The following is a 14652-nucleotide window of genomic DNA, read 5'->3' as shown; positions in this document are numbered from 1 at the left end:
CTAGAATATTCAGTGCATATAATAAAGAACATTGGAATATAAATATAATAAAAATGAATTATTTTCTTTCCTTTATTTGTTTTGAAGATGTTTTCTCTAGTCAATGCAAAATCAGTAATACAACAGATAATTTGCTAAGCAAAAGTACTACCAAATGATTCTCCTGCATTGCTTTGCCTACAAAAAGTAAATTCTAACTGTCAAATTTTATTTTATTTATATATATTTTTGCTGAGGAAGATTAGCCCTAAGCCAAGCTTCCCCTTTTTTTATTTATTTGTTTTTCTTGAGGAAGATTAGCTCTGAGCTAACACCCATGCCAGTCATCCTCCACTGTATATGTGGGTCACTGCCACAGTATGGCTGATGAGTGGGGTAGGTCTGTGCTAGGGATCCTAACCCACCAACCTAGGCTGCGGAAGCAAAGCACACCAAACTTAACCACTACGCCAGGGAGCCAGACCCTAACTATTAAACTTTAAATAAATGAATGTTTAGACTCAAACTTATTTAGTCAATATGAGCCATTTAATCCTACAGACAAAGTTGTAGAATTTTGACAAAGGCAAGGTGCCAGCACTGCTGTGGATTAAATTATGCAGAATGGTCTGAGGAAAAAAAATATTACATCAGTGAACTCTAGCTTTCAGATACTATAAAATTTTAAGGCCAGAAAACTTTTATATTTACAAGAAATGTTTTGAAAGTGTGTGAGAGTTCTGAAATGCGAGAAACATTATATTGAGATTCAAATTGCCCTCTGGTGAAAAGGGCAGTCTGTTTAGAACTTTGTACCTTACTGTTTGCTAGCTGAGCTCATACCGAGTACTGGAGAGGCCAAACAAGCTGCTAGCCAAACATATTCTCCTTTGTAGAGAAGCTGCAGAACGCCTGCCACATCCACAGGCTTCTTCAGCTCAGTACATGTGACTGAATCCCAGCTGACTGGAGCAGGGTTGGATGTCTGACCCAGAGGGAGCCCATCCAGAGGGTGACCAGTAGCCTCTGAGGTAATCTGATGAGAGAGGTCTGCCAAGAGCTCAATAAAGTCTTCTAATTTTTTCTGCCTTTTTTGTTTTTTTTTGTGAGGAAGACTGGCCCTGAGCTAACATCTGTTGCCAATCCTTCTCTTTTTGCTTAAGGAAGATTGTCACTTAGCTAACACCTGTGCCAATCTTCCTCTATTTTATGTGGGATGCCACCACAACATTGTTTCATGAGTGGTGCCAGGTCCACCCCCAGGATCCGAACCTGCTAACCCGGGCCACTGAAGCAGAGCGTGCAAACTTAACCACTGCGCCACCAGGCCTGGCCCCAATTTTTTCTATCTTTTTGTATGTGCCTTTGTACCATCAGCAAAAGTAAGAAGCAGCCAATAGGTTTGAAGCATTTTAGATGCTCCCCATCTTTTAAGTAAAATAAGACAACACACCTGATTAGCCTTGTAAAGTAGTTGCCTTTGTGCTCTAAAGCGAGGGAATCATTGCCATCCACTGCAATTCCCTGTTTATTATCATTTGTAATAAAAGACCTGGTCACTTGGTATATATAAAGAACACGTATACATAATGTACACACATTATAAAACAGTAACATAATGAAAGTCCATGAAGCCATCGCCCAACCAAAACATAAAATGTTACTTGCCTCTACTCATGTATTTCACGTCATCCTATTTCCCTGCTTCCTGTCATATCAGCACTAATCACTGTCCTAAATTTTGTGCTTATTATACCCTTAATTTTTAAAACTTTTTGTCGTGAATATATATATTCACTCAACACTAAGCATCCACCATTCATCTAGGTGGCTCTGTGTTATTTTCTTTATTTTCATGATTGTTTGCTTTATTGTGTTAATCTTCCACAATTTATTAATCAATTCTAGTGTTAAAAACTATCAATTTTCACAATAGAAAAAAAAAATACCAGGGTCTGTGCTGCCATGAGCTTTCTTCTTCCTATTACTCCTGGTACATAGGTACGAAATTTTCCCTATGGCATACCTAGGAGTGAAATTGCTGGGTTGTGTGAGGTGCAAATGTTCTGCCTTTCAAGATAATGCCAAGGTTTTTCAATGCAATGGTACAAATCTTCTTCATGGAGTGTTATTGTGAAATACATGGAGGGAGTGAGTTAGTGGTAGTACCGGTGAACTGACATGAAGTAGAGACTCAACTAGAGAATATCTTGCAAGAAAAAACGTAGACAGCCCAGTGTCAGTGTAAGCAGAAGCCCTGCAGTGGAGAGGAGCGCTGTTCCTCGTAGATGCAGGCCGAGTAAAATCAGAGATCAGAGCTATGGCTAGATCCTGAAATACTCCAGTCTCTTAAGGCTGACAGGGTGGCATTGGCTAGCATCTCCAGTAAAGTGTTGGATAGAAATGGTAATATTAGGCATTGTCCTTCCTTCTCAATTGTAGAGGGAAAGCTTTTATCATTTTACCATTAATTGTGTTGTTTCTTGTAGGTTTTTGTAAATTAAGGAAGTCCCCTTTGAACCGTAGTTTCCTAAGGGATTTATTCATAAGTCAAAAATAGGGATTGGATTTTATCAATTGCCTTTTGTGTATCTATCAAGATTAGTGTATTTTCCCCTCTTTTCGATAATTAATGTGGTAAATTACGTTATTTGATATGTTAAGGCAACATTGCACTCCTTCCCAGAATAAACCTAAATTTGTTGGGTTATTTTCTGAGAATTTCTGCATCTATGCATGTGAAACAAATTGGACTTTGTGTTTTCTTTTTTGAAATGTCCTGGACAGGGTTTGGTATCAGTGTTACTCTGACCTCATAAAATGAATTTGATGTTTTCATTTTTTCTCTATTCTTGGAAATATTTTGCTTAAGATGTCAATGAGTCTTACTTAAGTGTTCAGAAGATTTTATGAGTGAGTTCTTCTAAACCTGAAGGTTTCTTTGAGAGGAGGATTTTGTTGTTCCTGTTTTCTTACAGTATAAATTTCTTTAACAGAAAATAGACTATTTCAATTTCCTATTTTCTCCTGTATATATTTCATCTACGTTTTCAAATGTATTGGCATAAAGTTGTACATAATAGCCCTTTTTAATGTCTGTGGCACCTTCATGTTGATGATATTTATCTTCTCTGGTTGTTTGTTTGGTTTTTTAATCAGTTTTCTAGGTATTTATCAATATTTTTAGTGCTGATTTTCTCTGGCTTATGTAAGTTTTTTATATCATTAATTTCTGTTCTTTTCTTAATATTTTTCCTTCCTTCTGTATTCTTTGAGTTTAATTTGCTGTTTTTATTCTAACTCTTGAGATGGATGCCTATATAATAAGATTTCATACTTTCTTTTCTTCTAACATACGCATTTAAGACTATATATTTCCTTCTGACCACTGCTTCAGCTGAGTCCCACAAGTTCTAATGTCGTGTTTTTACTATCCTTTATTTTTAAATATTTCATAATTTTTATTGTGACTCCGTCTTTGACACACAGGATTTTTAGAAATGTATTGCTCCTTTTTCTGCTCTATCCAGAGACGGGTCTATATGATATTGTTCTGGGTTACTGTCATCACTTAAAGGAAAAATTTCAAAATGTTCAGAGCCTTTGATGTCCTACAAGTAAAGCAGGAGGATATCTTCAAATTTCTTTCTGCAGAAAGCCACTTCAGTGGCACAAACCAAAGCTTCCAAACGGAACAGTACATTCCCAAAAGGAAAAATGATGGCATCTACATCATACATCTGAAAAGAACTTGGGAGAAGCTTCTGCTAGAAGTTCATGCCATTGTTGCCATTGAAAACCTGGCTGATGTCGGCGTCATATCCTCCAGGAATACTGGTCAATGAGTTGCGCTACAGTTTGCTTCTGTCACTGGAGCCACTCTTACTGCTGGTCCCTTGACTCCTGGAACCTTCATTAACCAGGTTCAGGCAGCCTTCCACGAGCTGTGACTTCTGGTAGCTCTGATCCCAGGGCTGACCACCAGCGTTTCACAGAGGCATCTTATGTTAACCTGCCTACCATTGCTCTGCGTAGCAAAGGCTCTCCTCTGCACTATGTGGACATTGCCATCCCATGCAACAACAAGGGAGCTTACTCACTGGGTCTGATGTGGTGGGTGCTGGCCTGTAAAGTTCTGTTTATGTGTGGCACTATCTCCCATGAGCACCTGTGAGAGGTCATGCCTGATCTCTACCACTACAGAGATCCTAAAGAGATTGAAAAGGAAGAGCAGTCCACTTCAGAAAAGGCTGGGGCAAAGGAGGAATGTCAGGGTGAAGGGATCGCTCCAGCTTCTGAATTTACTGCTACTCAATCCAGGGTCACAGACTGGTCTGAAGGAGTGTAGATGCCCTGTGCATCCATGCAGCAGTTCCCTCCTAAAAATGAGCGTTCAGCTTGCCACTGACAACTGGTCTGCAGCTAATGGGTAGGAACAACCAGTGAGTGGCCTTATGCCATTCTTCCACAAATTTTTAGACAGAACAAACACATTTTTAAATAAAAAATGTATTGCTTATTTTCTAATTGTTTAGGGATTTTCTGATTATATATTTGTTATTCGTTTCTACCCTAATTCCACTGTGATCAGAGAACATACTTTGATTTAACACTTAGAAAAGTTGCTGTGATTTCCTTTACACTCCAGTTATATATATGATTTTGTTGCTTTCCATGTGAACTTGAATAAAATATGAATAACACAAGTGTTGAGTGCTATGTGCTAGCAATACGTTTTACACATGCACAAAAACAGTAAAGTTAACCATATTGTTCTAAATTTTCACGTGTTCTATTGAGTATTTTCTCTGTTGTACCAGTTACTGAGACAGGTATGTCAAATTCTTCTATGGTCTTGGTTTTGCCTATTATTTTTCTTGATTCTGTCAGTTTTATTTTACATGTTTAGAGACTGTGTATCCAAATTTAGAAGTGTTATACATTCCTGTTGGATAATTTGAAATGCCCCACTATTTTTAGTAAAAATTTTTGTCTTAAAGTCTACATTGTCTGTTTTTAGTATAGTTCTGCAACTTTTTTGTTGGCGTTTGCATGAAGTGGTTTTCTATCCTTTTGGTTTCAACTTTTCTGGGTCTTATATTTAAGGTGTATTACATGTTAATTTCTTTTTAACATAATCTTACAATCTTAGTTTTAGTGTGTTTTCCCTTGAATAGAAAAAGAATTTTAATTGGAATGCTTGGTCCATTTACAGCTAATGTAATACTGAAATATTTGAGATTATATCTATCATCTTATTTGTCTTTTTCCCCTATCTTGCCTTGGTCTGTGGGCTAAATCTGGCCAGCTGTAGGTCAAATCTAGCCACACTTAATGGCAGCTTTTACACTATAATATCAGAGTTGAACTAATAACTGTTATGTAATGGGCTGTTTAACCATAGAATGGTATTCCAACACATGAGAAATAAAGTTTTCTGACAATTATTTGATACATAAAATCTTCTGGAAAGTAGGATAAGATTATAATACATACATACAACAAAGAACTCATATTCAGAAGTCCTAAAATCAGTATGTGACAGAAAGAAGATAAGGAAAGGAACATCAAGATAAAATGAACAAAAACTTTGAACACGTATTTCATGAAAAAGGATATCTAAATGGCTAATAAGCATATAACGTATGGACTCAACTTTTTTAGACATCAAAAAAATACACATTAAAACCACAGTTCAGTAAAGTCCATCCACTAGAATGTCTAAAATTTTTGAGACAGAAAATAATTATTAGCAAGGCTATGGAGCAATCAGAGTTCCTCTACACTGCTGGCAGGAATGTAAATTGACAATCACTTTCAGAACTCTTTGGCAATATTTACTGAAATTGAACATATACCCGTTTAATAAAAACTTTAGAGTGTGAATCTAATCTTACCACACATACCCAACAGAAATCTAGGCATCTATTCACCAAAAGATATGAACAAGAATGTTTTTAGCAGTACTGTTCATAATTTCATGAAACTAAAAACTACCCAAATGACCACCAACAGCAGAATGTGCTATTTTTCTACAGTGGAATATAAACACAATGAGAAGGCGCAAACTACAACTACACATCAGAATGAATCATAAAGACATAATATTGAGTAAAAAAAGCCATACACAAAAGAGTGCATATTAGGTGATTCCATTTATGCTATGAGAAGTAAGGAAAGTAATTTCCCTCTGGAGGGGTGTAGTGACTGGGGGAGGTTCGGAGGGAGGTCTGGGTACCAGTAGTGTTGTGTTTCTTGATCTTGGTGCTGGTTACAAATTTGGTTAGTTTCTGGAAATTCACCCATCTGTACACTTATGATTGGTGTACTTTTTTCTATTATGGTATCCTTCAATACATGTTTAAAAATTTTATAGAGATCATTTATTAAAAGTGCACTTCTAGATTTAGTAATTAAGAAATAATGTATGATTATTTAGATGGAAAAGTTTAAGTGTATTTTTAGTATGCATTAGATTTTACTTCTGTTTTCTCTGAGGCAAACTAACATATTTAGTATAGTACAGAGTAGTTATCAGTGCAACTGCCTGTGCCTGACAAATCTTCCTCCTTCTCTCATTTCCTTTCTTTACTATATTATTATATGGTAAATATTTGATTTTAAGTAAGAAACCCATATGCTCAAGATGGAAAGAATAAAACTTTTCATTGCATCCCCTTTCTGAACCAGATGTGAGGCAGAATAAATTAAATTAAATTAAAATTAAATTTACAGATGGAGAAAATCTTAATTTCATTGTGGCTGTTGAATACCTATTTGAATGCCTCCCTTTCTACAGTGTATATCATTAAATCAAAATTACTTATATACCTTTAGGACTCACAAATGACATCAACTGTACTCACAAATAGTTTAAAATTAAAGGAATTGTGTGAGAGTGTATTCCTCAGTTCATAACACATAGGAAAAAATAAGCGTTTCCTCTTTGAAGATGGCTCTCATTTGATCATCAGAAAACAGAAATGCAAAGAATCCAGCTTCTCTCATTTTCTTCCTTTACACTATACAATAGTCTTTATGTTTAAAGAGTAAAAATTAGTTGGACAGCAAACAGAAAAGGCAATTGTTGGACAAATTTGTTCATTATAGCAAAATTCCTATGACCGGGGGTTAAAGAATCTATGTAAAGTTCACTACAGTTTACTTTGTAATATCATTATTTGCTAAACAAATTATAACCTACTAAGGAAACATGCTCTTTTATTATCTTATTCCCCATGCCTTCTTAAAGTCTGCTTTATGGTGGCATATGTACATACAATAAATTTCCATCACCACAAACCATCACCACAAAGAATCTCCCTGAACCCCTTTATGGTCAATCGCTTCCCACCACCCCAAAACCCTAGGAACTACTCATCTGTTTTCTATCACTACAATGATGCCTTTTCCAAAATGTCATGTAAATGAAACCATAGAGTATGTAGTCTTCTGTATCTAGCTTCCTTCACTTAGCATAATATTTTGAGATTCATGAAGGTAGTTAAATGTATCCATAGTTAGATGCTTTTTATCGCTGAGTAGTATTCTATTACATGGACTTATCACATTTGTTTATCCATTCACCAGTGGATAGACATTTGGGTAGTTTCTACTTCGGAGCTATGATGAATATTATGAATAAAGCTGCTATGCACAATTGCATGTAAGTGTTTGTGTGGCCAAATATTTTCCGATCACTTAAGTAAATACCTAGGAGTGAGCTTGTTGGGCCATATGGTAAATGTATTTTTAACTCTATAAGAAACTGCCAAAGTATGTTGCAAAGTGGCTGTATCATTTTGCATTCCTATCAGCAATGTATGAGAGTTCCAGTTTCTTCACATACTTGCTAAAACTTAGAATTGCCAGGTTTTTTAATTTTTGTCATTTTAGTGATTGTGTGGAATTATCTTATTGTGGTTTAAATTTGCATAGCTAGTAATATTGAGCATCTTTTCATATTATTTTTGCCATTTGTATCTCGGCTTTGATAAACTGTGTTCAAATCTCTTTCCAATTTTTTTTAAAGATTTTATTTTTCTTTTTTCTCCCCAAAACCCCCCAGTACATAGTTGTATATTTTTAGTTGTGGGTCCTCCTAGTTTTGGCATGTGGGACGCCACCCCAGCATGGCCTGATGAGCGGTGCCATGTCTGGGACCAGGATTCGAACCAGTGAAACCCTGGGCCGCCAAAGTGGAGTGTGCGAACCTAACCACTTGGCCACGGGGCCAGCCCCTCTTCCCCATTTTTTAAATTGGGTTTTTTGGCTTCTTTTTATTGAGTTGTAAGGTTATTTATATATTCTGGACATAAGTCCTTTATCAGATATATGTTTTGCAAATATTTTTTCCCAGACTGTAGTTTGACTTTAATTTTCTTATCCATGTCTTGAATTTTTTCTCTGTGATATCATGTTCATTCATTCATTTATTCATACAGCAAATGTGTGTTGTGTGTCTATTATACATTACAGTACAACAAAATTGCTTTTTTTTAAAAAAAACCTTCCTCCTTTTCCATGGGAAAATGACTTTGGTTAACCATCTGACACGGTTTCCCTGGAAATGTCGAATGCCAGCTATGTTGCCAATCAACATTATTTACGGCACAAATGATGCCTGGTTGGAAACAATCCTAGCACTGGGAGGACAGGAGTGAACCATGAATATCTGACAGGACGTCATAGCTTTGAGGTTTCCTTGAGGACATTGCTCTTGTAATGGGTGTACTTTTTCTTGTGGGTTACTAGCAGATACTCTCCCGGGACAAATACAACAAATATTATAGGACATGGATTTTCTAATCAAGGGTCGTACCTGTACCCACCAATGTGGTCTCTTTCCCTAAACCCAAGATATCACTTGCAGGGCTAGAGAAGAGCTTCCTGGACTGCTGTAGGAACTCCTGCTGATGACACACTTGATCCTGTCCTCTCATCATATCCTATATGTGTCTTGCAAAGCTGAGCAAGTCTGGTGCCATGATGGTTTACTGAGTCCCACTAGTAAAATTGGTTAGCTGAACCCAAGACCACCACAGAGTGAGTGATTTAGGCTCCAACACATACCGTACAGAAAGGTGAGTGACCAAACCAAAGACTCTGCTTTGGTCTCAGTTATCTTACATCCTAGAAGGGGGAGACAGACAACAAAGAGATTTAAAATCACATCAGGTAGTAGTGCTCTGTTGAAAATCATACCACATGTGCGAGACTGAGAAGGACAGTGTCAAGAAGTTGACATTTTATATAGAGTATTCACGGAGGACTCTGTGACAAAGTGACATTTGAGCAAAGATTTCAAAGAAGTGAGGCAGAAATCTATGTAGATATCTGCTGGAGAACTTTCCAGGCAGAGGAAATACCAAGTGCAATGGTTCTTAGCAGAAACGTGCTTAGCATCTTCAAGAAACAGCAAGGAGGAAGGTGTGGAAGAGAAAAGAGATGGCGGGCGATACGAGGACATAAATCTTGTGGGAGGGCAGATCTTACAGGGCCTTGTAAGCCATCTGAGATGAATGGGAGGTTCTGAGCAGGGGCTATGACTGGCACTGCTGTATGAAGAACTTACTGTGAGATGAAGAGTTGAAGTATGGAAACCAGTTAAGCTATTGCAACAATCCAAATGGCAGACAGCGGAGAGCACAACCAGAATGCTACACGACAAGTGGTAAAAACGGGTCAGATTGGAGAAGTGTTTTGAAGGCTCAGTTTTGTTTCTGGATTGACTTTTCTATATAAAGAAAAAGAAAAAGTAGTCAAGGTTGATTGATCGTAAAGTTTGTGATTTAAGCATCCAGATGAATAAGTTGACACAAATTGAAATGGAGAAAATTGGGAGAGGAATTTGGGGAGGAAATTAGGAAAATTTTTGGACATGGTAGTTTTACAATGTCCATTAGACATCTAACTAGAGATGCTGTATTGATAGTTAAATGTAAGAGATTCTGGAAAGTTTGGGAATAAAGGCATAAATTTCAGAGTCATCAGGGTGTGGATGATATTTGGAGTCAAGGAAGAAGTCCAAGGACTGGGCCCAGGAACTTAGTAATTGTTTGGTTTAATTGAGCATAAAAATTTCAATGAACTTACAAATCTTTCAGGTTTTAACTGTTTTCATGATTTTCAGTAAAGCATTATGGCACAAAGGACTTTATAAAAAATACGTGTGGAGGACTCAAGCAGTCTTCACTTTACATGTGTGCTACCAGCAGAAAGACAACTCCAAAAATGCAGCTTCAAGCTGGACAAGGATCGTGGAAAATACTTTCTCTGCATTTGCTTCAAAGGAAAAAAACAGCCATCATTCTAGAATGCTTACATTCAGGGCAAGATATAGCCCACATGAAATCGACCCTTATTCAACACAAAATATTTTGTCCAACTTAATTTTTATTGTCTCCATCACCTGTTGTTATGAAACAGAAAATAAAGTGTGCTTAAATGTCGCAATACACAGGGTCACCATGACCAACGATTTCATTTACATCCTTTATGAAAACAATCAGGAAGAAATCTGATTTAGCCAAAATATTTAGATTCAGGCATAAAAATGTAAAAGTTCCCAGACTGCAAAAGAAAGAGCTCCCACCATTTGCCCGAGGTGGGGGAACTGAGGGTCCAGGGACAGTGGACTCTCGCTTTTCACTGTCTTCCATTTGTGCTCATTATGAATGTATTTCTTTTTTAAGGAAATAAACTATTTAATCAAATATAAATCAAATTCAATTAATTGAATTAAAATCAAACATAAGATCTTAATGGGGCTGGAAATACTGAGGTCATCAGCTACTACAGAGCCAAAAAGTCCCAGTGACTTCTACCACCATTAACTTTATTGCTTTAGTTTCTATTAACAACATAAACGTTTTCTTTTCCCCCTTTTTATTACCCCTACAAAACAATTTTAACTTTATTGCTTTAGATTCTATCAATTTTTTTCTTTTCCCCTCTTCTATTAGTCCCTGCAAGACAAGCTTCTAACTCGATTAAGAACATTAGAAAACATAAGCATTGGGAAGATTATGATTTCTTAGTGCATGTAGCTCAAAATAAAAATGATGTTAAGCAAAAAAATGTATTATTTTTTAAATGAAACAAAACATATATGTATGGGGAAATTTAGCTAGCCTCTTTCTAGATTACCAGAATGCTTTTGGGGACCCTGCTTTGCAAAATGTTTTAAGCACCTGCTTAGTCAGCCTATTACACAGACAAATGCTGTTTTAACTGAGTCATTATCTGCGTGTTATTAATTTCTCTCACTTTTCCGCACCTTTTCCCTTTGCCTTGTCTCTTGCATACTGTACATACTCTCATGTACCTCGCTTTAGATCATAATTTGTCAGAGGGCTAAGACAGTTCAAAACATCCTGCTGTATGACAACAGCAATCTGCCAATCAAAAGGTATGGCATAGAGCATTAAAAGTGAGGAAAATATTTCCCCATGATCGCAATATAACCGATAAAGCAGATTATCTCCACAACAAATTGGTTCGAATATTGAGTAATGATATATTGTATTCATTTAAGGATCCTGCTAATATTTAGAGATATTAATCATCCATAAGTTTAAGACTTGGGCAGCCCTATTCCTTCTCCTTTGGCTAGAATGCCAAACATCTTTGCATTAGATTTCCTTTGTTTCTTCAATTTTTCAAGCCAATCATTTTAGAGAGCCCATGCTGGTATCCCATATCTCTTTCGTTTGTAGAACTTTTTTGCTCCATTATATTTAAATTGGAGAAAATAGGGTCTACAGACTGAGATGCTACAGCAAAGCTGATTGTGACACTATGACTTAGCTTTGCTGTTCTCCTCTAAGTATTCTTCCACCCACTCCTAGGCCAGAACTCTGTGTTGGGATGTTGTAATGGGAAGGGACTTTTTAAATCTTGAAGCTTATAAAATCTTTGGGACATCCTCTCTCTCTCTCTGAGTCAGAATTGGACTAAGACTTGGCCAGACTCCCACGACATGAGCTTTCATGAGACAAATAAAATCTTTTAGAATGTTCCCACTAAACAGTCTGTATATTTCTTTAAGTTACTCAAGGACTCAAAAAGAGTCATAGCTACATGTTGGCTGACTTCTGGTTGTCATAATAGAAAACGGATTTGAATTTTTTCTGACGGATTTGGCCAGTTTTGTGGAAACCCAGAATAAGAGCACCACCCAGTGCTCTTCGTCACTCTGAAATCCTTTGTTATTCTCCAAAATTCAAAGGAAAAATATGTATGTAGGTAAAGTCTTTTAAAACTAGAGCTAGATATCTTCTTAATTAGAGATTAAATTTGGTGACTATACTAACATTTACACAAACGACGGGGAGGAAGTCTCCTTTAAAATGCTTTTATTATATAAAATGTCTGGCTATAATTTACTCCTTCATAATTCAAGAAACAATATACTTATTTACAACAAAGATAATTCTAATATTTTTCTTTGTTTTAAATCAGCTTTATAAGGTATTTAAAGTGCACAATTTGTACATTTTAACATATTTATACACATGAGAAATCATCAGCATAATCAACATAAATAATGTATCCATCACTTCCAAAAGGTACCTAGTGCCTCTTGGGTAACACCACCCTCTTGTTTCACTCCAATGACCTGTCATCCATCCTCAGACAACCAATGACCCACTTTCTGTCATAGATTAGTTTGCACTTACTAGAATTTTATACAAATAGAATCATATAATATGTAATCTTTTTTGTCTGCATTCTTTTACTCAGAATAATGACCTTCAGTTTCATCCATTTGTTGCATCTACCAGTAGTGCGTTCCTTTTTACTCCTGAGTGTTATTCCACTGTATGGCTATACCACAGTTGGTTTATTCGTTCACCTGTTGATGAATATTTGGGCTGCTTCCAGTTTATGTCTATTATAAATAAAGTGCTATGAATATTCTTGTTCAAATATGTGTATGAAATATGCTTTCATTACTCTCGTGTAAATGCTTAGGAGTAGAATGGCTGGATTCTAAGGTAAATATATGTTTAACTTTTTAAGAAGCTGCCAAACTGTTTTCCTACCTGGTTGTACCATTTTCCGTGCCCACCATGAGTTTATGAGAGTTACAGTTGTTCCACATGCCAACACATGATATGTGTAGTCTTTTTAATTATAGCAATTCTAGTAGATGTATAGTGGTATCTCAGTGTGGTTTTAATTTACATGATGTTGAGCATCTTTTCATATGCTTACTTGCCATCCATAAATCTTTGATGAAGAATCTATTAAATCTTTTGACTAGTTCTATTGGAGTGCTTGCTTTCTTATTATTAAGTATTAAACATTTTTATACATTCTGGGTAGAAGTACCTTACTAGATATGTATATTGCAAATATTTTTCCCAGTCTATTGTCACTTTTCATTCTCTTAACAGTGTCTTTTGGAGAGCAGAAGTTCTTACTTTTGATCAAATCCAGTTTATCAATTTGTTCTTTTATGGATGGTGCTTTGGTGTTGTATCTGAGAAATCTTCGGTCAACATCTTTGGTGTCATATCCAAGAAATCTAAGATCAGAAAATTTCCTACTAGAAATTTTATAGATTTAGGTTTTGTATTTAGGTCTGTAATCCATTTTGAGTTAATTTTTATATATTGTGCCAAGTGTGAACCAAAGTTCATTATTTGCACGTGGATATCCAATTGTTCCAGCACCATTTGTTAAAAAGACTATATTTTTCTCCACTGAAATTGCCTTGGCATCTTTGTCAAAACTCAAATAACCATATATATGTGAGTCTATTTCCGGATTCTTTATTATTTTCCATTGACATTGTTCTATAACTATTTTTGCACCATTACTACAGTGTCTTAATTATTATAGATTTATAACAAGTTTTGAAGATAGGTAGTATATGGCTTCCAACTTCATTATTCTTTCCAAGGTGGTTTGACCTATTCTGGTCCTTTGCATGTCATTACAATTTTAGAATTAGCTTGTCAATTTCTACAAAAATGTCTGCTGAGATTTTGATTGAAATTATCTTGAATCTATAGGTCATTTGAGGGGGAAATGACGTCTTAATATTGAATCTTTGATCCATAAAGATATTATATCCCTCCGTTTATTCAGATCTTCCTTAATTTTCCTCAGCACTGTTTTGTGTTTCTAATGCCAATGCAGTGCCTGGAACCCAAATGTAATTCTGTCATCTTTTGCTAAACTAGACTGACATAAACCCATAAGGACAGAAATCAAGCCTTATTTTCAACTTTCCATAAAAGCATACAATGTACAATAGCCCTGCAAAAAATCATTCTAATTCCTAATACATATTAACAATAATGACATTTAGAATTTTATACTTCATACTGATTAGATAACGTCTACTTAGACAATCTTGTTAAATTCCCCATGTTCCTTGGATCTTTGGCACAGTTGCTAAATAGGTTTACATTTTTAGTTCTCTTTTGATCTTGTTCCATTTCCCATCTTAACTTCTCCTTCCCTTAAGGGGCTGGAATAGACTTAGCCCTCTTTTATATAAATCTTATTGTTAATTCTTCTTTTGTGTATTCTGACAACCAGTAGTCACATTCTCACTCATCCTTTTCCTCTCCTTCTACATAGCTCGTACTTCATGAATAAATGACTCAATGACTATTATCTGTCAGACTGTTCTGCCCATCTTACCCCACTATTCATGAA

At 36.0% G+C, this 14652-nt stretch overlaps 1 long non-coding RNA gene and 1 pseudogene across 1 annotated transcript in view; one reads left to right on the top strand and one right to left on the bottom strand.

Moving 5' to 3' along the window:
- LOC138923286 (uncharacterized) overlaps positions 1 to 14652 on the bottom strand; it is a 116859-nt gene that overhangs the window by 33698 nt on the left and 68509 nt on the right. The gene's annotated exons all lie outside the window — the stretch shown is intronic.
- On the top strand, positions 3570 to 4798 carry LOC100069272 (small ribosomal subunit protein uS2-like; annotated as a pseudogene).

This window comes from Equus caballus, chromosome 2, assembly GCF_041296265.1.
Source record: "Equus caballus isolate H_3958 breed thoroughbred chromosome 2, TB-T2T, whole genome shotgun sequence".
In the NCBI taxonomy this organism is placed as follows: Eukaryota; Metazoa; Chordata; class Mammalia; order Perissodactyla; family Equidae; genus Equus; species Equus caballus.
The sequence above is the reverse complement of the archived record's forward strand: the minus strand, read 5'-3'. Positions and strand labels throughout refer to the sequence as shown.